Raw genomic sequence first — 8,726 nt, 5'->3', positions numbered from 1 at the left:
CACAAAGTGGATGATGCATGCCATATTGCAAATCTCTTCTTCAAGGAAGTTGTTCGTTTACATGGACTTCCTAGAAGTATAGTATCCGATAGGGATTCTAAGTTCTTAAGTCACTTTTGGAGGACCTTATGGGGGAAACTTGGCACAAAACTTTTGTTTTCTACTATTTGCCACCCTCAAACTGATGGTCAAACTGAAGTGGTTAATAGAACTTTGGGTCAATTATTGCAATGCTTTATTTCCGGGAATCCAAGGGCTTGGGAGGATTTACTACCTCATGTTGAGTTTGCTTATAATAGGGTAGTAAATTCCACCACTAACCATTCTCCTTTTGAGGTTGTTTATGGGTTTAATCCCCTCACACCTCTAGATCTTCTTCCCATTCCTGTACTTGATGAGGTTCTATGCAAGGACGGTTTTGAAAAGGCTTCTTTTATTAAGGATTTGCATAACCGCATCAAGTTACAAATTGAGAAGAAAGTTGGTAAGTATGCTGACACTGCCAACCAAAGGAGAAAGGCATTAATCTTTGAGCCCGGCGATTGGGTTTGGCTTCATTTGAGAAAGGATAGATTTCCTTCTCTAAGGAAGTCCAAACTTATGCCTCGTGGTGATGGCCCTTTCCAAGTCATCAAGAGGATTAATGATAATGCCTATGAGTTAGATATGCCTACTACTTATCTTGGAAGAAATTCTTTCAATATTACTGATCTCACTCCTTTTGCTGCAGGTTTCCCAAATTCGTGGACGAATTCTCTCCAACCCGGGGAGTATGATGGAAACCAAGTAGAGGATGCTCAAGCCCATGAAGCCCAAGCCCAACAAGGGGCCCAAGCCCAACGAATCACTAGGAGCATGGCAAGAGCTTTGGGACAAGAGTATCAAAAGATGGCTCTTCTTATTTCTTTTATAGAGTAGGGGTGCGAATGTAATAAATAGGTGTGTAAGTAGTAAGGGATGCTATGGGGAGTGTAGATAGGAGTTAGGAGGTGCCAAACTAGGAAGGAAAGTCACACTTCCTTCATGCATAAGTTGGCGCCGAATTTGAGTGTCATTTGAGGCACATTTGGCTTTGCATTTCAGCACCTTATAGGTTATAAATAAAGGTGCTGCCCTTGTACAAATCAGATTTGGAAATTAGAGGTAGAGAAACTATACTCAAATTTAGAGAGAAATATTGAGTCTTGTGTCTTCTTCTTCCTTTGCCTTATCTTGTGTGCCAATTGTGAGCTTCAAGTGGCGGCATTCCTTCACTTATCTTGGAACAAGGCTCCAAGTGGCGTGATTGCTTTCTCCAAGTCTCAAATCCAGCAAGCTTCACTTCATAAGTGTTCTTTCTTTCATTCCTTTTAAATTCCATTCGGTAGTTTCTTAATTCTTAGTGTTTCCTTTCATTTCCACCGTTTAAATTTGTGTTTTCCAGCTTTGTGTTCAATTTCTGTTCGGTGCTGTAGCTTTACCTTCAATTCTGTTCGGTGTTTAATTGTTGTTCTTCATTCCTTGTTGTTTGATTCCATTTGACAATATATGGACTTCCATATGAGCTTTGGTTTGGTGCAAAGTCTTGGTGAGTTCTTGAATTAGAACATTGATCCAATTCTAAGTAAAGTGTCATTTCATGACCAACTCAAGTTGCTCCTAAGAATGTCAAAGAATCATGTATTCTTGTTATTGCATTCACATCACAAATTTATTCTCGGACAACTAAAAGAAGATTAGGAAGTGCGAAAGGATTATGGGCAGAGAAATTACCAGAGATATTATGGGCATATAGGTGTACCCCGTAAACTTCAACTGGCGAAACACCATTTAATCTTACATATGGTACTGATGCAATGTTACCAATAGAAATTAATGAGCCAACATTACGGAGGCAAATAGAAGATTGGAATATCAATAATGAATGCTTAAGGACAGATATGGATCTCACTGAGGTATTGAGAGAAAGGGCAAAAATAAAAGAAGAGCAGCTAAACGGTTCAATGCTAAAGTAAAACCTAGAAGCTTTAAAAAAGGTGATCTGGTTTGGAGGATGCAAACTGATGCTCGAAAGGATCCACAACAAGGAAAGTTAGCATCTAATTGGGAAGGTCCTTTCAGAATTTTAGAAGATTTGAAAAATGGAGCTTACATGTTGCAAACATTAGAAGAAAAGACAATACCAAGAACATGGAATGCAAGTCATTTAAAGTTTTATTTTAGCTAAAAGATTATGTAAAGGGTTTCTTTTTTTGTACAAACTTACTACATAATGAAGATATTTTGCAAGCAGACAAACTTGTCTCAATAAAAATTCAGTCTACAAGCCTCTCGATTTTGGATGATTTCATTCCAGGTGAAACCCTCCCGAGAAAAATATCTTATAATACTTTGGTCATGGATGATTTCATTACATATAAAACCCTACCAAAATAAAACGCTTTAAATCTTCCGGGCTTGGACGATTTCACTCTAGGTGAATCCCTCCCGACAAATCTATTATAGAAAGTATTCCAACTTTCAATTTATTCATCATAGAAACACATTATGAATAAAGCAAATAAGTTCCCATCAACTCACGCTTTTTATCACAATACTCGAGAGGTATAACCAAAAGCTAATCAAATACAACAAAGCACTTATCTTTGTCATCAATTACATCAACCGAGAATTTCAACCGAGAAGTTCAACCGAGAAGGTATGCGATAAACTAGGCATTTGTTTTTATCGCATTATTCGGAAAAGTTTTCACCAAAACGTTATCAAGCATTATGAAGCACATCTTTTTAAATAACATTAGTTGAGAAGTAACACGTACCATTGACCGGGAGGTATAACCGAAAGTGATTCTTAATTGACTTAGCCAAATCATTCAATTGAATTAAGTTGGTTGAAGTAAAGGCACGAGAATGAATAATAAAAATAAATAATAAAGCCCAAAAAGTTTTATATTTAATAAACAAGTAGAGTAATAAATTAGTGGCCATAGCGTCACTCAAAATGATTTAATTCCCGGTAGCTAACCGAGAACTATAACGAAAAATTGAGCTAATACTCATTCAGTTCATGATGTTAATATCTTCTGCATCTTCTTCTAGAATCTCGTTGACAGGAATCAGTTCACCATTATAAAAATCCTTTTTTCACATCAAAATTGCCTTCACCAATAGGAATCTTGTAAAAATATTTAGCTTGTTAAAGAGCTTTGTTAAAACATAGCTTGTGTTGTTCAATGACAAAACTCTCGGCTTCAAACAGGCTCACATTTAGCTGATTTATTTCTTTCTCCATGAGTTTGATGGTGTTGTTATCAATTTCTTTAGCGATAGACAACTCCAACAACTTTTCCTTCAAAAGTTGGCTTTCATTTTGAAATTGTGCTTTTTCTTCATCACTCTTCAACCTTTCGACATTCAACTCAGTAATCTTGTTTTCAAGATTCTCCTTTCGGATTCTCGTTGAGTATTCAATGCATCTATTTCTTTCACCTGAAGAGTCAAAGACTTGATCTTCTCATGCGCTTCAACAAGTTCATCTTTCATTTTCTCAAACTCGGCAAAGGAAATACTATTTTCACTTTTGGTTTTCATCATTTTCCCAATTAGAAGAGTTTGGCTTGAAATTTCGATAATAGAATCAACCAAAGATGCAACATCAGCTGCCTTGAGCATATTATACGAAGATTCATTAACAGAAGTCTGAATAAATTTTGAAAACTTAGTAGTGGCGGGAAAAATTGATTTTGGAAGTGATTGTGATGAACCTCCTTCAGCATGGCGATGACGCCGAGAAGATGAATTAGATCTCTTGCAACCTCGATCTCTTTTCTTGTTTTTCTTTGAAGGACCTGCAGTATGATCATCATTCAAAGGCTCAATCGCTTCAACCCGAGAGATAGGTTCAACAACTTCTACTTCCAATGCATGGTCAACAACAGGTTCATGACGAGGAGTTGTATCACCTGCCTTGCTCAGAAGTTTGGAGTAGTAAGACCGTGCTTTCGGATTAGAAGCCGCCATCAAATCTGAAAGTCAATACAACATTTAGCAAAGTTAAAAATCTCTTGCTATAAAGCAAAAATGTGAACAAATACATACCAATGAAATCTTTTCGAGGCCTTTTTGAAGTGTATAATCGTAACAAAGCGCGAGTGGGAATCTGGTAAGAGAAGTGACTGAAAACTTCAATTAGACGTCGATCAGCAACATCCATTGAGTGGTATGACCAGGATTTAAACTTCAGAGGTTGGTCAGTCCAATAGAAAGGAAATTTTGGGGTATCACCATCAAAGAAATATTTCTTTCCTCTTCCTCTATCAAAATCTTGAAAAAAACCCCTTTAAAGTCCTTATATGAAGAGGTAAAGGGCTTAAGAAAACAAATCCTAGGTTTACTAATTAAAGACAACCTGTCTGGTTGTTTGTCAGGCCGAGAGCTATAGTAATACAAAAAAGATTTCGGGCTAGGGGGAAAGTGATAATAATTTTCACAAGAAGCTAAAAGCTTGTATTGAAGCCCAACCATTAGAATGGAGTTGGGTAGGAGCAATGTTAAGAAAATTAAGTACACCCATTTGGAAATCATTCAATGGAAATCGAATGTGAAGATCACTAAAAAAACATGCATAAAAATAAAAAAAAATTCATTAATGTCATTCTCTCGACCATGACAAACGTGTTAGAATATATGGCTTTAAACTAGAGGGGGGTGAATTGTTTAAAGAGAGTTTTCACAACTTTTTCAGCCTTGAATGAAATTACTTCGAGAAAACCTTGATTAAGAAATCAGTTTTTCAAAACATAAAGCAAAGGCACAACACTAGTAAAAACAATCGGTTGTTTTACCGAAACAATCGGTTGTTTATACCAGTTAACAAATATCAAAACTGAATTTAAAGAGTTAGGGATAGAGAGAATGCACACAGATGTTTATACTGGTTCACTCCAAATTCAGAGCTACATCCAGTCTTCTCAGAAACCCTGAGGAAATCCACTAAGCAACCACACCTTGATCACTTACACCACAACCAAGAAAGTGACCTTGAACACCTCAAGACACACACTCTTCTTGGCCAACACACCAAAACTAAGATTGCTGATCTTGATCCCCTCAAGAACACACAGCCAATCTCAGCAAACACAGAAACAAAACTTGTTCAGTAGAGTACAAGGATTACACTTGTTACAGAAGATAATCTGAAATCAATACAAGCAGAATCCTATTCCACACACTTTGATCAATCACAAACTCTAAGCAATCTCAACTCTTTGAAAAACTCAAAAACTCTATTCAAAATCTTGTTACTCAAATCTATTTTTCTGAATATATTCAAAGATGTTGTTTGTTATCAAATCTTAACAAACTCTTTTATTGCTTTTAATGATTGGTCAAAGCATTTAAAGACTGGAGCGTAAGCAGTTAAAACATTTAAAGCTCACTCAAAGATAAAACAGTTTTTTTGTTATGGTCCCAAAATAAACAATCGGTTGTTTCCTCAAATCAATCGGTTGTTTTGGTTCTAACAGTTCAACCATTTGAAAAACAGTTTTCAATCTTTTCTCAAAACATCTAAGTATAAACAATCGGTTGTTTCGACAAAACAATCGGTTGTTTTAACTTAGTTTGAAAAACATTTTTCTTTCACAAAGATTGAGAATGTCTATGCTTTAGATTCGATCAAGGGGTGGATTACAACACTCAAACTACCCCAGAACTAAACTAAAACAGCACAACAACAACAAGCATAGCCAAGGCTTCAACATCCTTCAAAGGGTTTGGATTCTTCAAAGCTTGAACACCACTTGGTTCAACAAAACGTTGTCAACATCCCCAGCACGCCGAAAAGAAATTATATCCTCATCAATGTTAGAAGAATAGATATGGGTGTTAGAAAGAAAATCACGAAGCTCTTTTTTGGAACGATACCGACAGAGAAATTCTCGGACTTTAGAATTAACACAATTGTAACTAGGACTAGGGGTTCTTTGTGATGCGATTCTTTCGTTTTTGTGGGGTACGACAACAATAATGGCTTCATTTGAATCTTTCATACACGAAAGAGTAGTAGATGACAATTTGGAATTTGAATTTTGCTCAGCTCGTATCACTCGTCCAGTAGATTCACCACCCGAGCTCGAAAAACCTGTAGATTCATCAGAAACAGAAACAGAGCTTGAGATAGACATTATACCTTTGAAACAATTTGCTGGAGCTCTCAGAAAAGAACAAGATAAAATAGTATCACAAACAGAAAATGAAGCAAAGTATTTATAGTGGAAGCAAAACCCTAAATTTTGAAGCGTCACAACATCTCAAACCGTTCAAATATTTGAAATCTAACGGTTGAGTGAATCGTTCACATCAAATTACTCGTTCTGATAAAGAAAAAGCACGAAAAATGAGACATTTAATGTAAAATCAAAATGATTTCTAAAGAAAAATTTCCTAACACATTTTATAATATTAAGGCATAACGCTTTTCTAAATAAGTAAAAATCCTTATGCCTGGGGGCTAGTGTACTGATAGAACCGAGAGGTATAACCGAAAGAATATACCGAGAGGTTATGCCGAGAACTATACATATAAAGAATAAAATAAACATACATATAGAATCACTGTAGCAAGGCCCAAATTAATGGGTGTGCTTGAAATAATAAAGTGGTGCAGTAAGAAAGGTCCAAATAAGATAAAAGCCCAATAAGAAAACCCTATAAATAGAGGATCAAGACAAGAGGTAAGCAAGAGTGAATTTTATCTGAAGAATGTAAAATTGTTGTTGACTTTGGCATCAGAGCACCTTGCAGGTACACACACCCATCTGTGAGGAGAGCAGTCGAAAACCCAACCTGGAGAGAAGCGGATAGCCCAACCAGGAGAGTAGCCGAAAGCCCAAAACCGGAAGATCAGTTGGAGAAGTTTGTGTTATCAACTTGCTTAAGTGTTCTCGATCCTTTTTGTAAGAATATATATATATATATATATATATATATTAATTAGTGAGTTTTATGAACATAATATTTTATTCTCCTCTCATAATATTTATTTTTTATATAAAGATAAGCAAAATCACTTGTATTACTGCCTTTGAATCCGCATTTCTTTATATTAAATTCTCTATTTGTATTTGAAGAAAGAATGCCTCAATTAATTTATTTGCTTCGGACACATATGATTGCTTTCACATTCACATTTTAGTGTGAAATGAAAGTAGTTGTGATTTCATCATAATAATACCTTTTAGTCGTAATAAAAAGCAATTATGTTTTTTATTTATATTAAAATATTATATAATTTTAAACTTAGATAAAACAAATTTAAGATTCAATAAGTTTAATGAAAGTTTCCAAAGTGGATTGAATGAATTAAAAAAAAATAGAATCTTTCTCAATATTTGTGTTTATAAATGGAACTTCAACTAGTGAATTTAAATCAAAGAAGGGCTTAAGGTAAGGGGATTCGTTAGCACTATTTCTCTTTCTCATTGCGGCTGAAGGGTTTTGCAGGGGTGGTTAGATCGACAGAAGAGAAGAAGTTACTAGATAGTATTGAGGTCCGGGAAAGGCGAGTAAATGTGAGTATGTTGCAATATGCAAATGACACCCTCTTTTTCTGTAAAGCCACAACTCAAAGTGTTATGACCTTAAAAGTAATTATGAAGTGTATTGAACTTTCCTCTGGTTACCTATTCCAAGAGTAAGGTTGGTGGACGGGGTGTGAGCGTCAATCAGACGGTGTTGTATGCTTCTATCCTTAATTTCAAAATTATGAAAGCATATTTTACTTATTTGGGGTGACGGTAGGAGGGAATCATAAGAGGTGCGCTTTTTAGGAAGGGGTGCCCAATAAGATATAGAGTAGATTAAGCTTTTGGAAAAGGAAATTCTCTTTATGTCTGACAGATTATGTCTTATCAAATTTGTGCTTACCTCTTTACTGTTATTTTACATCTCCTTCTTTCGTATGCCGACTACTTTGGTGAAGGAAGTAAACAGGATACAAAACAATTTTTTGTGGGATTGGGGCTCAAAGAGTAGAAAAATTGTTTAGGTGGCATGGGACAAGGTCTGTGAGCCGAAAGATAAAGGAGGTTTAGAGGTTATTGATATAAGAAGGTTTAACTTTGCTCTTTTGAGAAAATAGATTTGGATACTTAAGTATGAAAAGAGAAGTTTATGGAAGGATATCCTAGATTCTATGTATGGTGGGTGGAAGGGCTTAAGGTCATGGGTTCAAAATAGTAAGGAGTTTGTGTGGTGGAGGGACATTAGGAAAGTTTGGAATCTAGAGGAATGGGGTAATGACTTTGATGACGAAGGATGGTGGGAAGTAGGGGACGAAAAAGAAATTAGGTTTTGGAAGGATAAGTGAGTGGATAATGTACCTTTAATGCAAAAATTCCCTAAACTGTTCTCGGTCTCTTTAGATATTGGTCGTACTCTACCACAAGTTGATGTTTGGAGAAATAATAGATGGTCGTGGAAGATGGGGTGGAGAAGGGCTCTCTTTGTGTGGGAATCTAGCCAGGTTGAGCAATTATTGCAGTTGTTGGATAACAAACGGTTACTGAAAGAGGGTGAAGGTACGACTGATAAATGGCTTTAGAGGGATGTAAAGTCTAACGAATTCTCTGTGAAGGCAGCGTATAATTTTCTTTTGGGGAAGGAGTCTGCAGTGTATGGGGGACCTTTTTGTGGAGTTCTGGAAGCTAAAGATTCTACCTTCGACACAATTTACAGCTTGGAGGGTGT

This window comes from Phaseolus vulgaris, chromosome 4 (assembly GCF_000499845.2).
Source record: "Phaseolus vulgaris cultivar G19833 chromosome 4, P. vulgaris v2.0, whole genome shotgun sequence".
Taxonomy (NCBI): Eukaryota; Viridiplantae; Streptophyta; class Magnoliopsida; order Fabales; family Fabaceae; genus Phaseolus; species Phaseolus vulgaris.
Note: the sequence above shows the minus strand (reverse complement) of the source record.